The sequence below is a fragment of the Diabrotica virgifera genome, chromosome 5 (assembly GCF_917563875.1).
Source record: "Diabrotica virgifera virgifera chromosome 5, PGI_DIABVI_V3a".
Lineage (NCBI taxonomy): Eukaryota > Metazoa > Arthropoda > Insecta > Coleoptera > Chrysomelidae > Diabrotica > Diabrotica virgifera.
In genome coordinates, this window is record NC_065447.1 from 73191111 (window position 1) to 73210309 (window position 19199).

General features: G+C 33.2%; 1 protein-coding gene across 2 annotated transcripts in view; it reads right to left on the minus strand.

Moving 5' to 3' along the window:
- LOC114329770 (bone morphogenetic protein 1) overlaps positions 1–19199 on the minus strand; it is a 1195441-nt gene that overhangs the window by 467011 nt on the left and 709231 nt on the right. The gene's annotated exons all lie outside the window — the stretch shown is intronic.

Sequence of the window (19199 nt, forward strand, 5' to 3'; positions counted from 1 at the left end):
TTGAAAAATTTTCCAAAACCTTTTTAACCACTGCATTATCCTCTTTATTACGTTCGCTCTGAATGTTTTTGTTCGATTCATTGATGTTGTATATAATTATATTGTTTGCTCTATTTTGTCTGTCCCACAACTCCGAAATAACATTCTCCATACTACAATTATCAACAGTGTTTACCGGACTGGCAGTACTAGTGTTACGTTGATCTAATAATTTATTAAGATTTTTTTTCATCTCAGCAACCTCCTTAGTAAGCATTGGAACTTTATAAAAACCTTCCTCACAGGCATCACAATAAAATTTCAATTTTCGTTTGGTTTTTAACTGTAAGCACTTGATCTCTGATGCCGTTAGATCACCACATTCCATACATAATAGATTTTTACAGCTATCACAGGAAAATATCTGATTCATATCAAAATCACCTTTACAATTCGAACACTTTTCCATTTTAATGACCGGACACCACTGGAGAAACTAGTTTAGCAAATCCAACAGAAGTAATTAGTTATCTTATCATCAATTAATAATCACTCGTTTTTCTTGAACAGGTTTAGAATCATAAATCACGCTTTAGTTACGTTATATGGCCTTATATGTCGTTAAAATACTAAACAATTTTTATACACAGATTCAGAATTTCAAACTCTATTTATTGATACTAAAATCACAATAAAAAGACTTGCCGAAGGTCCAACGAAGTTAACAAAAATAAAAGAGAAGATAAAATGGTATAAAAAAAGACAGTAGCCAGAAAACTGGTTGGACACAGATCTTCAAAACTACATTATAGATTTGAAAAATAGGAAGCGAAAGTATTAGTAGCAAAAGCTAAAGCACAAACGTATATACGACCAAGTGGACACCAGAAAAAGAAAACCAAAGAGACATAAAATAGCCGAAAAAAGAGCAAACAGCAAAATATTTTAATCAAATTAGATGTGTTCGGGAAGAAAATAATAAAATACTAGTTCACGAAAAGGATGTCAAAAAGAAATCGAAAACGTAATTTGACAGTTTATTACATGAACAATTTTACAGAAAATTTTTTGCTCAATTAGAAATCCAATGAAATCAATTAATTTGTGGTCATCTGATTGAATACAACCAATAAAACCAACATTATACTGAAAACAGATCCCATGGGCTGTTTTCACTCAATTATGTAGCTATGGATACCTACATTTCGTTTCATTTCGATTTTGACATTTCAAATATTCAATATTTCAAAATGTCACGATTTGGTTGTAATCAATGAACTGTCAACACTGAGTGTTGACAGTTCGTTGTTGACATTTCGTTGATCAGTAAATCAGTGTTGACAGTTCGTTGGTTGTAATACTGATGAGAATATTAATGAAATTATCGAATCAAATATACCAAAGAATACTGTTTACAGTAAAAAATTTGTATGGAAAGCGTTTATGGACTTTTGCAAGGATAGAAAATATGAATTAGATGGAAATCGGACGGTGGAAGAATTGGCGTCGATTTTAAAGGATTGGGCTGTGAACATGAGAAGAAAAGATGGTACAGAGTTTAAAGAAGCTACTGTCAAAACCATGTGGAACCTAACAAGTAAGCTTTTACAAGAAAAGTATTATAAGGAAATGAAAGTTATTATTCACCCATTCAAAAGCGTTGTATTTCAACAAGCGCGAGCTGCCCGCGATTCTATACGACGAAAACTACAATCGGATCCCTGTAAAAGGAAACAAAGTTCAGAGGCATTGAGTGCAGTAGAAATAACAAAAATGATAAATTTGTGGAACGAAGACACCCCTGAAGGGCTACAACGGAAATTCTATCACATAACCGCCGTAGAATTAGCTTGGCGAGGTGGGGAAGCTGCTGCTTGTTTGATTGACTTTTTTCGTATTGAAACAAATAACGATGGTTCTGTAACAAATCGAGTACAATATAACCCTGTATTCAGCAAGACTTGCCAAGGTGGTTCAAGAAGGTGTACTGACAGCAAATTTTTAATAGAAAACAACGACAGTAACGTATGTTCTGTCAGATTATTTAAAAAATTGTTATCAAAAAGGGGCCCAAATATTAAAACGGATAGATTATTCCTAAGAACAAATCGTTACTGGAGAACCGAAAATGATCATTGGTATGATAATATGCCCATTGGAAAAAATATGATTCAAAATTAGACAAAAACGTCTGCCGAAGCGATTGGCTTGAAAACCAAGGAAAAAAATTACTAATCACTCCAATAGATCGACCGCGGTCAGTTGGTTGGCCAAAAGTGGTGTTCAAGAGCAAGAGCTTATAAAAATTACGGGGCATAACAATCCCAACTCAATAAAACCGTACTTGAACATTGACGAAGAACATCATAATAAAATTATTAACAGCATGCGTAGTGGAAATACATCTTCATCAGTTATAGAAACTAACATGTCTGGATCTTCATTAAATTTTTCTAATTGTTCCTTTGTTAATTGCACATTTAAATAAATTGTTTCTGCTCTGTATTTTTTTTTTCAATACCAGCAAAAAATTTTCTATCCGAATAACCCTCGAACATTGATAAATGCTCAAAAATTTTTTAACAACTTTCTCAAGCTTGTTGCTTACAGGCAACAGACCTCCACCTACGGCGTCGGTCTGTTTCCAAGCAACAAGCTTTCGAAATCTGTTATAAAATTTTTTCGAACAATTATTATCAATGTTCTTGGGTTATTACTACTGAAAACTAGTTAAGAGTTATCGGAGACAGTAATAGCATTGTTTATGTAATAGAAATGGTCATCAAATTGTCAAAAAATTAGGAAGTGGTTTAAGTTGAATAAAGGAAAATTAATTGGACCCGATCATATTGGACCCTTGTTGCTTACAGGCAACAGACCTCCGCCTACGGCGTCGGTCTGTTTCCAAGCAACAAGCTTTCGAAATCTGTTATAAAATTTTTTCGAACAATTATCAATGTCCTTGGGTTATTACTACTGAAAACTAGTTAAGAGTTATCGGAGACAGTAATAGCATTGTTTATGTAATAGAAATGGTCATCAAATTGTCAAAAAATTAGAAAGTGGTTTAAGTTGAATAAAGGAAAATTAATTGGACCCGATCATATTTTTCTGGGGCAGTGTGGACAGCATTAGAAGGAGAGAGGAACAATTAACATTTGTTAGCCAACATAAACTAAGGTTAGTTGTTGGCTAATATAAATTAAATATAATGATGGAAGTGGGACCAATGCCAGACTTAAGGAAAAGTATACTAGTACCTGTTTTTAAAAAACAGGGTTATACAACAATGTATATATTGCTATGATCTGCTTTTTATTAATTTTATATTAATTATTATTTATCTGATTAATTATTTAATTGTCGCAAATCATACATAAAAATGAATAAAAAATCTCAGGGTGCCTTTTTATACTATTAAAAAAATCTAAATTATCTCACGTTATACTTATCTTCTCTCGTGGGTTCAGTATCTCTTAGTTGATCCTAATCGGGATAAAATAGGGAAAAGAAATAAAGCAAAATATTAAAATAAACATACAGATTTGTCTTTTATTTGTCAAAATCAATACTCTGAAATCTATCAAATCTAAAACCTGTGGACACAGATGTCCGAATGAAATCTTTACCACTTAAATTTATTATAGTTAAAAAAAACAATTTATCGGTTTGTTCCCGATGACTTTGGTAAAACAAACTAAACAAAACAAATTTATGTATTCGCAAGATTAGCTATACCTCCTATTTACTTTTAGAAATATTGGAATTTTAATTCATATGCCTTTTACTCAAAATTTTAGTTTCCGAACATAAAAATATCTTTCAGATAAGTTGACTGACCTTTTGCTTCACTCACTCTGATGTCTTCTCGTGACCCAAAACAGCTCTCCCTCGTTGACTATGTTAAAGGCTACTCATCAAAGCCCTCTCCGTTCTCCAGCTTCAAAACTATCAGCATACCAGCACCAATTCTCCAACAAGCCGGGCCTATTTTGACACATTCAAACAAAACTCCAAAAATTCTCTGCTCTCCTTCTCCCAATAATACAGAATCAAAGAGGTATTTCGTCTCAATTTGATCTGTCTCTCGTTCCACTTTTCAACACTATTCTCCACTATTAAACAACCACTGGTATTTGCTAACTACTTATCCACCAAAACGTCGACCGCTCCTCAGCGCTGCCAAATAACATACTGACTTCTTTTTCAAACTCTCTCAATCATCCAATCCACTTTTCCCCTTCCACATTGCCAAGAATCAGAAACATCGACTTTTCCATTCGACAAACAAACAGTCATTTTCAAAATTATTCCGACCATCCTTAATTACTTTCGGGGAAACTCTACAACATTTACTCGGGTTGAAACAAATATTAAAATTCCAAACTTTCTTTTTAAACCACTTTCCCAGAAAGTGATAATTACATCTACCTGTGGATTCTATAGTTCTCGTAATAAACAAACTATTTCCATTTTAAATCTAAATACATCGTCCTTTTCACTTTAATTATTCACAAAAGTCTTTAATGGTTCATCGGAAAGCTCATTAAAAGAGAAATCAACTTACATCCAAACTAAATTCTAATAAATATTTACAGCTCAATATACAGGGTGTATCAAATTTATGTGCCCGCGTTATTTAAAAAAAATTTAATTTAATTTTCATTTTGCCTTTGATTGATAAATTTGAAAACACAATAATATATAGGGCTTTAAAACTACTTAGTAACACTATGAATCTTAAAAATTTGACTTTATGCAAGGCAGATCAAGAACACATATGCCATTTTCATTATAAGGCAGTTGATATAAAAATACAGGAATAATGAAAAAGGAATGGTCATATGGTATAATTGATCGTAAGAAAGTATATGGAATTCCTCGAGATATTCTATGGTAGGCACTCATTAAGAAAAAAAAAAGAGTCCCCAGTAAAGATTTTGGGAGATGTGTATAAGGGAATATAAGCTAGTGTTAAAACATGTGTGGAAGAGACTGATAAATAGAGATAGGCAAATATGCAAATTGCATATTTTGCATATTATGCACAAAAATGTAAAAATGTCCAATTGTGCATATTTTGTTTAAGCGTGCATAAAGTGCATATAATTTGAAATTTTGGTTGCAAATATACATATATTTTTATATTCATATAACAAATAGCTTGGAAATCTCAATATTTAATTTTGTTTTACAATCTCTTGCTACTCAAATTTTTGGTATCGGAATGTACATAGTACCTAATAAAAGATAGCGGCTTACACATAGTTTTTTCACGTTTTGTCCTTGATACAAGGGTACCAAGGGTTCCAAAATCTGCCAGTTTACAACCGTAGGTAAAAATTTTTATTTTGGCCGTCCATTTCACTTTTGTTGTAAAATAAGCTGTGTATACAATATGTCTTTGAATTGTAAATAATAGATATTGTGCTTTGAAAATGCCGAAAAACAGTTCAGCAGTAGGAGCACGCAAAATAGAATTCTATTTTAGTGACGTCACGTTGCCTAGCAACCGTCGATTCTCGCATTATGAAATTCTATTTTGTGAAGTCAGCAAAACAGAATTCTATTTTGCGTGCTATGGGCCCAGTGTCATTTATAAAATCAAATTTTATGTAGTTTTGTTCAGAAAACTATTACCCAATTAGAATCATCCAAATTATCATTATTAGACAATACATTTAAAAAAAAATTGAATCATTATGTCAAAACGTTAAAAGTATATTGGAAAGGAAATGTTCCAAAAATTTAAAGCAATCATGGAAAAAACAGGTCGGTTCGCTAAACTCAGACACGACTGGCTAATGATTTTAGTAGGTAATTTTTTTCTTTCTTCTTGCAGTACCGTCTCCTATCGGAGGTTGGCTACCATCACAGCAATCTTAACTTTGTTGGCTGCAGCTCTGAACAACTGTATTGAACTGCATCCATAAAACTCCCTTAAATTTCAAAATTTAGTAATTTTTTTGTTTGTGGCCAATTTTGCCAAAATTGGCAAAATTACTAACTATTTAGTAATTATTTTTTTTGCCAATTTTACGAAATTGGCAAAATTACTTGCTAAAATCACTAGAGAGTTGTGTCTGAGTTTAGCGAACCGACTATACCAGGTTTTTTCTGAAGTGCTTCAAGTACTAGCTGGAACATTTTCTGACCACTTAATTTAGAACCAATTATTATAGTAAATTTGAAAAATGCCTTAGTTAGGTACATCAGGTTAGGTCATGTCGAAAGAAGCTTTTCTATGTACTCAGATAGAAGCCATAAGTTTTTGTTAAAAAATTTTGAACAGCATTTGATAACAATTTGTTGTTACCACAATTCGAAATATAACCACAAATAAAATAATTTATTTGTTAAATCACTTAAATAATTAATTACATAAACTTGTAAATTGCATATTATGTACATGTTAATTAATATAACATGTGAAGATATTGTAAATATTTTTGCATATAATAAAATATTGTAAATATTTTTTATTACATGCATATTTTCTAAATAAACATGCATATTTTTGGGTAAAATACGACACACATTTATGCGCATATTTCATACCTTTTTACTTGCATATTTGCCTAAGTCTACTGATAAATTAAAGATAGAGTTAATGCAGATAAAATGATACATTGATGAAATGATTGTAAAAAGTAATACATCTATCTATCTAATCAGCCCTAAACATCCATCCTTGGATATAGGCCTCCTCTTCCTTCTTCCATGCCTCTCTATCTTGGGCAATTTGCATCCATTTTGACCCAGTGTGTTTCTTCAGGTCATCTGACCATCGCATCTGTGGCCTTCCCCTTTTTCGTTTGTGGTTCCATGGTCTCCAATGTATTACCATCTTAGTCCATCTTTCATCCTTCTGCCGTAGGGTGTGTCCGGCGAACTTCCATTTAAGCTTTGCTACTTGGGTAGAGACGTCTTTCACTTTTGTTTTGTTACGGATCCATTCGTTTCTTTTCCTGTCTGATAATTTAATGTTCAGCATTTGTCTTTCCATGGCTCTTTCTGTCTTTGCTATTTTTTCCATATTCTCTTTTGTAAACGTCCATGTCTGAGAGCCATATATTAAAACAGGGAGTATACATTGATTGAAGACTTTTGTTTTTAGGTATTGCGGGTATTTTCTGTTCTTTAGAATATAAGACAGTTTTCCGAATGATGCCCAGGCCAACCTTATTCTTCTCTTTATTTCTTCGGTCTGATTTTCTTTATTTAATCTAGTGATTTGTCCTAGATAAATATATATATATATATATATATATATATATATATATATATATATATATATATATATATATATATATATATAACAAGGAGAGGTTAGCGCGAGTTAATAGATATCGGCATGGCTCGCAATAAGTATGAAAAACAAAATATGCACAAGATGGAATGCAACCATAGACACGTGTTTCTGACTTATTAGTCGTCATCAGTATGATATAGCTAAACAGGAGCAATGCAACCAATTTGTGGCTGTAATGTTAGAAGACCCTCAGGATTCGAGAGCAACAACTAACAAATCCACGGAGGAAGCTACAGCTACCTGAGGCAAGGAATGCCAAACGTTTAGAACGTTTTAAACAATCAAACAAGGAGAGGTTAGCGCGAGTTAATAGATATCGGCATGGCTCGCAATAAGTATGAAAAACAAAATATGCACAAGATGGAATGCAACCATAGACACGTGTTTCTGACTTATTAGTCGTCATCAGTATGATATAGCTAAACAGGAGCAATGCAACCAATTTGTGGCTGTAATGTTAGAAGACCCTCAGGATTCGAGAGCAACAACTAACAAATCCACGGAGGAAGCTACAGCTACCTGAGGCAAGGAATGCCAAACGTTTAGAACGTTTTAAACAATCAAACAAGGAGAGGTTAGCGCGAGTTAATAGATATCGGCATGGCTCGCAATAAGTATGAAAAACAAAATATGCACAAGATGGAATGCAACCATAGACACGTGTTTCTGACTTATTAGTCGTCATCAGTATGATATAGCTAAACAGGAGCAATGCAACCAATTTGTGGCTGATGACGACTGATGATACTGATGACGACTAATAAGTCAGAAACACGTGTCTATGGTTGCATTCCATCTTGTGCATATTTTGTTTTTCATACTTATTGCGAGCCATGCCGATATCTATTAACTCGCGCTAACCTCTCCTTGTTTGATTGTTTAAAACGTTCTAAACGTTTGGCATTCCTTGCCTCAGGTAGCTGTAGCTTCCTCCGTGGATTTGTTAGTTGTTGCTCTCGAATCCTGAGGGTCTTCTAACATTACAGCCACAAATTGGTTGCATTGCTCCTGTTTAGCTATATCATACTGATGACGACTAATAAGTCAGAAACACGTGTCTATGGTTGCATTCCATCTTGTGCATATTTTGTTTTTCATACTTATTGCGAGCCATGCCGATATCTATTAACTCGCGCTAACCTCTCCTTGTTTGATTGTTTAAAACGTTCTAAACGTTTGGCATTCCTTGCCTCAGGTAGCTGTAGCTTCCTCCGTGGATTTGTTAGTTGTTGCTCTCGAATCCTGAGGGTCTTCTAACATTACAGCCACAAATTGGTTGCATTGCTCCTGTTTAGCTATATCATACTGATGACGACTAATAAGTCAGAAGCACGTGTCTATGGTTGCATTCCATCTTGTGCATATTTTGTTTTTCATACTTATTGCGAGCCATGCCGATATCTATTAACTCGCGCTAACCTCTCCTTGTTTGATTGTTTAAAACGTTCTAAACGTTTGGCATTCCTTGCCTCAGGTAGCTGTAGCTTCCTCCGTGGATTTGTTAGTTGTTGCTCTCGAATCCTGAGGGTCTTCTAACATTACAGCCACAAATTGGTTGCATTGCTCCTGTTTAGCTATATCATACTGATGACGACTAATAAGTCAGAAACACGTGTCTATGGTTGCATTCCATCTTGTGCATATTTTGTTTTTCATACTTATTGCGAGCCATGCCGATATCTATTAACTCGCGCTAACCTCTCCTTGTTTGATTGTTTAAAACGTTCTAAACGTTTGGCATTCCTTGCCTCAGGTAGCTGTAGCTTCCTCCGTGGATTTGTTAGTTGTTGCTCTCGAATCCTGAGGGTCTTCTAACATTACAGCCACAAATTGGTTGCATTGCTCCTGTTTAGCTATATCATACTGATGACGACTAATAAGTCAGAAACACGTGTCTATGGTTGCATTCCATCTTGTGCATATTTTGTTTTTCATACTTATTGCGAGCCATGCCGATATCTATTAACTCGCGCTAACCTCTCCTTGTTTGATTGTTTAAAACGTTCTAAACGTTTGGCATTCCTTGCCTCAGGTAGCTGTAGCTTCCTCCGTGGATTTGTTAGTTGTTGCTCTCGAATCCTGAGGGTCTTCTAACATTACAGCCACAAATTGGTTGCATTGCTCCTGTTTAGCTATATCATACTGATGACGACTAATAAGTCAGAAACACGTGTCTATGGTTGCATTCCATCTTGTGCATATTTTGTTTTTTTTATATATATATATATATATATATATATATATATATATATATTCTTTTACTTGTTCTATTCTTGTTTGTGCCACTGTAATTACTAGTTCTTCTTGTTGATTGGTCATGGTTTTTGTTTTACTGTAATTCATCTTCAGTCCTATCTTTGTCGATTCTCTATCTAGTTCTTCCATCATTCTTTGTAATTCTTCACTTCTTTCTGCTATTAATACAATATCATCAGCATATCGTAAGTGATTCAGATATTGCCCGTTTATGTTTATACCCAAACCATCCCAGTGCAGTTGTTTGAACACATCTTCTAGCGCATGGTTGAATAGCTTGGGCGAGATGGTATCTCCTTGTCTTACTCCTCGGTTTATTTTAATAGGCTCCGTTTGTTTCATTAGCTTGATAGTTGTTGTTGCCTTATCATATATATTTGTAATTAAGTCGGTATATCTGTAGTCTATTCTGCTGTTTTGTAGGGAATTCTTTACTGCCCAGTGTTCCACACTATCAAATGCTTTTTCGAAGTCAATAAATGCCATGTATAGCGGGATATGATATTCGTTAGCTTTTTCGATTAATATCTTCATCGTTAAAAGGTGGTCACTTGTACTGAAGCTTTTTCTAAATCCGGCTTGTTCTCTTGCCTGGTATCCATCTAATTTAGTTGTTAATCTGTTTGTTAATATCTTGGTTAATAGTTTGTACATCACATTTAGTAAAGTTATGGGTCTGTAATTCTTTAGATCCTTTTTATCTCCTTTCTTAAATAGTAACAATGTTACTGCTTCGTTCCAAGTGTTGGGTATTTGTTTTGTCATTAATATTTTATTCATAAGTGTGTACAAAACTTCTCTAGTTGTTTTCCCACCATTTTTTAGCATTTCTACAGTTATCCCGTCTTTTCCTGGCGATTTATTATTCTTCATCTCCTTGAGTGCTCTTTTTATCTCATTCTTACTGATTTCTGGTTGTAAGTCGGAATTGACATTTTTTATTTTTATTTGTAATTGCTTAAGGATTTCTTGTGTTGGTTTCTGTTTTGTATTGTAGAGGTTTTTATAATATTCTTGTGTTATTTGTATAATTTCTTCTATATTATTGGTCTCTATGCCTTCTTTGTTCTTTATACTATTAATCTGTATGCTTCCAAGCTGTGGTTTTAAGCACTTCATATTTTTATTTTGTTCAATGGTTTTTCAATTTTTTCTTCCTGTACTATCCTTTGACTTTCCTTGATGTTCCTTCTGATAGCTTTGTTTACCTCTTTATAATCTACTGTGTTTCTCTTATCTTGTTCTATTAATGTTTTTCTTTTGCTCATGAGGTTTTTTGTTTCCTGGGATATATAGTTTTCCTTTTTGATTCTTGTTTGTGCTACCTCTTTTCCCGCCTTTGCTAATGTATCGGTTAATAGCTGATTTATTTCATCGATATTTTTGTTTTCCAAATCTCTAGTGGCCGCTATACTTTCCCTTATTTTTTGTTTATATTCCTCTTTTGCTTTCTTAAGTTTTCCCATATCTAGTTTCGATCTATTTTCCATTTTCTTTTTTGTTTCGAATTGGCTATTAATGCTGAGTTTGGCTCTGACAAGTCTATGATCACTACCGGTTGAGAAACGATTCAGCACTGTAACATCTTTGATGATGGCTTTTTCTGTTGTAAGGATGTAATCTATTTCGTTTTTAGTATTGCCGTTGGGACTTATCCATGTCCATTTTCTTTGCGGTTTTTTGTTAAAAAACGAGTTCATAGCAAAAAGTTGTCTTTCCTCCAAGTAGTTCATTAATGTATGTCCTCTATTATTTCTTTCGCCGTATCCATATTGTCCTATTCTGTGTTCGTCTTCGTCTATTCTTACCCCTAATTTGGCATTGAAGTCTCCAATTATTAGCGTCAATTTAGTTTTCTTTTCTTCCACAGCGAGTGTTATTTCTTCGTAGAAGTTTTCAATATCTTCATCTTTATATGTGCTTGTTGGTGCGTATACCTGTATAATTTTCAACGACGTTCTTTTTAATTTAAGCATAATGTAGGCTACTCTGTCTGATATACCCTTGGTGGATTGTATGTATCTAACGATTCTCTTGTTTATTATAAAACCAACTCCGTTGTTGGTGTTATCTTCATTACCTTTGTAGTACAGCATGTTTCCCGAGTTTAATAGTATTTTTTGTTCTCCTTTTCTTCTTATCTCTGACAGACCGATGACATCCCATTGTATATGAGTTAGTTCTTCTTCTAATTCGTGGAGTTTAGTGTCTTCATTCATGGATCTGATGTTATATGTACCTACGTTTAGTTTAGTCGAATGTTTGCCTCCCCCAGAATCCTTGAGGCGGACCGGTTTGTCGGTGTGGGACTGTGAGTTGTTATCTCTACCCACCTGGGGTAATATTCCGTTTGTTTTGTGATTCGACATGTTTTTCTTTGAAGAGGGTTTTTTGACATTAAAACGCCACGCTTGTCAGGCGGGTTGGCGAGTTTTCATTCAGCCGCCCATTCTGGGTCAGACGCTGTTGTCAGCAAAAGTAATACATAGTTTAAAATATTTAGGAACCGTATTAAGGAATAATGAAGAAATATATGCATGCAGTAGAATTAACGTTGCATGGGCGAAGTGGAAGGAAACGAGTGGTGTGTTGGATGACAGAAAAATTCAAATAAAGCTGAAAGGAAAAAAGTAATAAGAGCAACTATGATGCACAGACTTTTGGATAGTCAAAAAGAAAGGGGAAGTGCGGATAAATGTAACAGAAATGAGAGTGCTTAAATAGTTGAGAGAAATAACAAAAAAGGATAAAATTAAGAATTCAGACTTTAGGAGAAGATTATGATTGACACCAATTAAAACCAAAATGAGAGGGCATAGGTTAAGATGGTTTGGTTATGTTTAACGTCGAGAAGTTAGTCACCCAATAAAATGAATTTATTTTAAAATGCTTAAGAAACACATGTCAGTAAAAGGGATTAATATTGGTATGTCACAAGATGTAAATTTATTGAGAGATATAAAAAGAAACGCCGTCCCCTCATAACGATAAAAGCAAAGAGAATGATGGTATATATTATTCTTCCACTCTAACATGCGTCACAATTCATTTTCAAAAAAATTAAGTCAAAACATACAGTGAAACGAACGTCGATGTATATATATATACAATTTGTATACTGTTACTATACACATCGGCGTACGTTTCACTTTATGTTTTGATTTAATTTGTTTGAAAATGAATCGTGACGCATGGACAAAGGTAAAATGGAACAACTATATCTAATTCAAATATAGATACAGTGGAACCTCGATAACTCGGATTAATCGGGACCGCGACCGATCCGGGTTATCGAAAATCCGAGATAGCCGGAGAATATGGTAAAAATTAATAAAATACGGTATACTTACAAATAAACTCCGTTAGAATTGAAATAACATGAAATGAAATATATTTATAAATATGCACAGTACCTACTCATTAAAATTACTAAAAAAAACACCAAACCCAAACGTAAGCAAATGGAAGCGAACAATACAAGACACACAATACTAAAGACCATTATTTATAAAAGAATTTTTTAAATAGTCTTTCCTAAACAATGCTGACAGTTTGAAATAAAAAGGAATAGGTACTACAGACAGGTGACTGTTGTTTCTGCGGCGTGTGCTATGAGTCATTTTTAACATCGTATAGTTCAAATTACACACATAAGTACACATTATCTCTCAAATATTATATTACATACATTTTTATTGTTGAAAGGTTTGTCTGATAATTAACTATTTTGATTGGAAATAAGCCACAATTAAATTGAAAAATACAAAATATTGAAAATCAAAATGTTTATCTGATGAAAATCGGTCCGGGTTAGCCGGACTTCCGGGTTATCGGGGGCCGACTTATCGGGGTTCCACTGTATGTCTAATAAAAGTTTACATACCCTAAGCTACATTTAAATATGTTCAGTAATACAAGGTACAAATTTACAACAAAACTCAAAACTAGTTTTATTTGTTCAGTGCTTTAATTAAAATCGATGAACGTATTATGCACTTTAAACATGTTTGTGTTTCGTACACAGAAAACTGTATTTAAATAGAGCATACTTTAAAATAACATCAACGTGCTCACACAGTACTACTCTTTTGTGTATCATAACAGTCTACAAACCTTAAATAAAACACATAAAAAACAAATTTAAAATCACATTTTGAAGCACGTTTTCGTTTACCAGACTATTGCTTCTATTAGCTAGAAAGTAAAAATATATTATAGCGGTTTTATCAATATTTTGGAGTGCTTGACCGTCGCATTGGTGCTTACAAATTTAATTTAAGAAAGAAGAAAATCGTGTTAAAGATATATTGGCTTATATAAATTGGTTTTCGATAAAACAGTAAAGCTACGTTATATAAGAAAGGTCAGACCAAAAAAATAAAAAGTAAATAAAAAATATATCATTTATTTCTTCGCTCAACGTTTTAATTAAATAAAATTTTACTTGAAATTAGAAATTGTTTGATAGTAATTAACCAAGGGGATAAGGAATTAACCAAAAATTATATGTATTAATGATTTTGGTTGTTTGATACATTCAGCCACGATATGTCAAATACTGTTTGTTACAATCGTAAATATAAGGACATTCTTCTTTTTCAGCCTGTTTGCATCCACTCCTGGACAAAGGCCTCTCTATGAGCTGTCCACTCTTCTTTGTTTTGTGAAATTTGATGCCAGTCTCTCCCTACTTTGGCTTTAATGTCGTCTAGCCATCGTTTTTGTGGTCTTCCTCTACTAAGACTGTGTTCGCGTGGTCTCCAATGTACAATGTTTCTCGTCCACCTGTCGTTGTTTTGACGTGCCACATGTCCTACCCAGTTCCATTTCATTTGCGCAATTCTTCCAGTTATATCTTCCACCTTCGTCCTGCTTCGCACGTCCTCGTTTCGTACATGTTCTCTCAGAAATACTCCTAACATAGCTCGTTCGATTGCCCTCTGCGTTGTTCTTAATCTAATGGCTGACAGCTCTGTAAGTGTCACGGTCTCCATTCCATAACTCATAACTGGTAGAATACAACTGTTGAATACCCGTTTCTTTAGATATATTGGTATCTTTTTGTTTTTCAACACATCACTCAGTGCTTCTACTGCTGCCCAAGTCATTCGGATTCTTCTAGTTATATCTGCCGTTTGTTTCTGTTTGCCTAATTTGATCGAGTGACCTAGGTATATACAGAGTGAGTCTGTAATTTGGAATAAATTCAATATCTCAAATACTAATCGTTTTTTTTTAATGCTCCAACCCATCCATTAGTATTTCAAATTGTCCTTTTTGACATACAATAATAATGTATACAGGGTGCCCCAATTTAGAGATATAACGTCATCGTTGATTTTCTTAAACGGCAACACTGTCATTTTGATAGCTATTTTGATAGGGTGTGTAAAGTTATAGATAACTGCAAAATATCAAATTTTTAGTCTCTACCATTTATAAGATAATCACAAATAACAAAGTTATGTCTGTAATTTGGAATAAATTCAATAATTCAAATACTAGTTGTTTTTTAGAAAAATGCTTAGGCTCTTCGGCGTCGATTAGTATTTCAAATTGTCATTTTTATATACAAAAATAATGTATACAGGGTTGTCCCAATTTAGAGATATGACGTCATCCTTGATTTTCTTAAATGGCAACACTGTCATTTTGATAGCTATTTTGATAGGGTGTGTAAAGATATATGTACATAACTTCAAAATTTTAAATTTTTATTCCCTACCATTTACAAGATAATAAAAAATAACAAAGTTATGAAAAACAAGTAATCAAATAATAATTGAATTTAATTCTTTCAATTAAGCAAATGCTCATAATGCTGCCCATTAACTATTTGACAGTAATTGAGGGCAACATTATGAGCATTTGCTTAATTGAAATAATTAAATTCAATTATAATTTGATTACTTGTTTTTCCTAACTTTGTTATTTTTTATTATCTTATAAATGGTAGACAATAAAAACTTGAAATTTTGCAGTTATGTATAACTTTACATACCCTATCAAAATAGCTATCAAAATGACCGTATTGCCGTTTAAGAAAATCAACGATGACATCATATCGCTAAATTGGGACACCCTGTATATATTATTATTGTATGTCAAAAATGACAATTTGAAATACTACTCGACGAGTCTGAGCATTTTTCAAGAAAATAATTGGTATTGGAATTATTGAATTTATTCCAAATTACAGGGATAACTGTGTTATTGTTTATTATTTTGTAAAATGTAGAGAATAAAAATTTGATATTGTGCAGTTATGACACCCTGTATACATTATTATTGTATGCCAAAAACGATAATTTGAAGTCTGAGCATTTTTCAAAAAAACGAGTAGTATTTGAGATAATTAATTTATTCCAAATTACAGACTTACTCTGTATACTGTTCGACGCTTTCGATTTCATTTCCATCTAAGTCGATTGCGACATTTTGATCTGTCATCACTTTTGTTTTATTCAAATTTATTTTTAGACCGATTTTCTCAGATTCTCGTTTAAGCTCTTTTTGAGCTCAGTTCCGCAGTATTGTTGCTTATGAGTACTATGTCATCGACAAATCTTAGGTGACTTTAAAATCTGCCATCGATTTTAATTCCACGTTGTTCCTAATTTTACACATGTGTTCCTTGAACACATCTTCAAATGCAAGAGTAAATAATTTTGGAGATATGGTGTCTCCCTGTCTAACACTCCTTTCCGTTCTTATTTTGCTTTGTTAGGCCTTCTGCTACATTTCCTTATATTCTAGTGAATTTCGATACATCCAGCTTCTGTCCCTAAGCATCTGTTCTGTTTCTGTCTTTAATTTATTATTTTTGGGTTTCAGCATCGTATGGGTTTTTTGATTGCAGTAATTATAATAAGGACGTTATGTATATAACATATATTTATATGCACATATACATAATTATGCACGTACATACATACATAAATATCAATAAATAAAAAACAAAAACCTTTATTAGTCTTAGACAGTTTAAAATCAATAGGTTTAAATTCACTGGAGATATTTCGTACATGTCCAATGATACCAATTAGAAGAAAAATAACTTAAAATAATCTGCTATGCAGACGATGCAATACTAATCTGTCAAACTGATGATGAGTTACAACGTACGCTGCACCAATTTAATATAACCGCCGTGTTATTTTTCCCAAAAAAGACAAAAATGCACGGCTATAAGCAAAGCCAATAGGATGTAAATTAGAGCTGAAGGGTCAGATAATAACGTATGTCCTAAAAGTTTTGGCATAAAATTCATTGGCTTTAATAATTAAAATTATTTTAACAAAAACAAAATAATATTAAGTTGCTTTTGCAAACAAAAGCTTTTTTAGTTAAAATTAATTTATTTTGAAGTTTTCGCCTCTAAGATGTAATTTAAATTACAAATAAGAAAAAGTATCTACACGTTGGTTGGGCGGGCACTCAAAGTAAATCTGTCAAATATCTCAGAATAAAAACAATCCACGCAGAGGCATTTATAAAACAATAACGGAGCTCAAGTAGGAAATACCATTGCTGAATCTACCAAAATGTGGAAGACCACAAGTATTTACTGCACACAAGCCAGAGAGATTGGTGAAAAGAGCAAAAAACCAGCTTGGAAGGGAAACGAGAAGATTGACTCGTCAATACTGATCTTCTAAGAGTATTAATTGTTGGAACTGAGGAAAAATCTTCTTAAATATCTTAAAAGGCGTAATTCTCCCAAATACTCTCAAGTGCAACTCCTTTAGATTTAGCATCATACTATTAATCAAGAGATGCCCAAAACTGGCTTCTAGAACACCAAATACCCCCTGTTCCCAAAAATGATAATCCTTCAAAGGACATCGCACACATCTTATGGAAAATATAATGTCACTCAAATTCAATAAAATTTATACGAATAGATTCGTTTTAAATTAACGGTCAAATCTTATCATTGCGCCAACTCTTAATTATGATTAATTACGGCGCAAATTGCAATTAAAGTTTATCGAAATCACATTTTTGGAGTCAGTAAAAGTGTCACTATTGCTCTGGGTGCTATTCAAAAGGAGCTTAAACCCCGCTGGGCCTAAGCGGATTAGTGAAACTAATCCGCTGATTTATGGAGTACCGACAATTTGGGTATTTTAAAATATTTTTTCTCTCTCTAACTTATGTACGTACCCATTTGATTTCAGATTTATTTATATCAATTTCTGCTCTTATTATTGAAAATATAGAGTTGGCGCAATGATAAGATTTGACCGTTAATTTAAAACGTATCTATTCGTATAAATTTTATTGAATTTGAGTGACATTATATTTTCCATAAGATGTGTGCGATGTCCTTTACCGCAGTCTCGCCAAATATGGGATTTTTGGGCTTTACTGTCTAGGAAAGTTTATCATGAATGCTGGGAAGCCCTTTTTTCTTCTTAAGGTGCCTATCCGTTCCGGATGTTGGCGATAAGCATGGCTATCCTAACTTTGCTTGCTGATATTTTGAATAGTCCGGTTGTCCATGTATTAAACCACTTTCTCAGGTTTTGAAGCCAAGATATTCTTCTTCTCCCTGGTCCTCTCTGGGAAGCCCAAGATGAAGAAAAATTAAGACGGCGAATTTGAAACAACTAAGGGAATTTGATCTGAATTCCGCCCAGGACCTAATAAAAAACATTCGTAGAAATTTAGGTCTAGTAGAGATTTGATATTGGGCCATTTCATATTATAATTTGCTTGCATAGCTTAGTTAAGTTATAATTTATGATAATTACGCTTGAGAGTAAAATAATCGACTCAATTGCTGAATTGTACACTTTAGCAGTCTCGAATTTCCTAAACCTGTAATCCGATTTGAGTTTTTTTATTAGTATATTATATCATTATTATTTAAGAAAATCGATGTAATGTTATTGTAGCTATAGTCCATTATTTCACGGTTTTTGCTCTAAATTTTAAAGAACCGCTTGAATTGACATGAAATTTGGCATACGTATAGCTTACATGTCAAAGAAAAAAAGTGATATTGTGCCTAAGTGTGCTTTTGCCCTGGGGGTGACTTTCACCCCCTCTTGGGGGTGAAAAAATATATCTCCAAAATAAGTAAGGAAGTGGGTAAACTGACTAATTTTAAGTAACTTTTGTTCTATAGAGCTTTTTCTCCAAGTAAACGCTTTTCGAGTTATTTGCGAGTGAATATGTTCATTTTTCAACAAAATAACCACATTTTTAGACGGTTTTTCGCAAATAACTCAAAAAGTAAGTATTTTGTCGAAAAAAACGTTCTTAGCAAAAATATAGCCTATAAAGAAGTAAAAAAATGGTGTACACGTTAGGTCTCTGGATCTCGTAGAACCAGAGTTATAGCCAATTAAAAAATAGATTCATATCCACCAAACTTCAAATAGAATATTTCGACGTGAAATATCCAAAAAATTAAGCACTTTTTGACAAAAACCCATTATAACTTTTTTAAAGTGTTTAAAAAAGATTTATTTCTGTTTTTACAAAAAGTTTCTAGCATTAAATTTAAGCAAGTTACGCTCAAAATAAAGTTGGTCCCTTTTGTTTTTGCAAAAAAAAATCGAGAAGACCACCCCCTAATTCGCACTTAAATGAAATTAATCGTTACCGCTCCACAAATGATTTTACTTATGTTGTGTTTATCTGA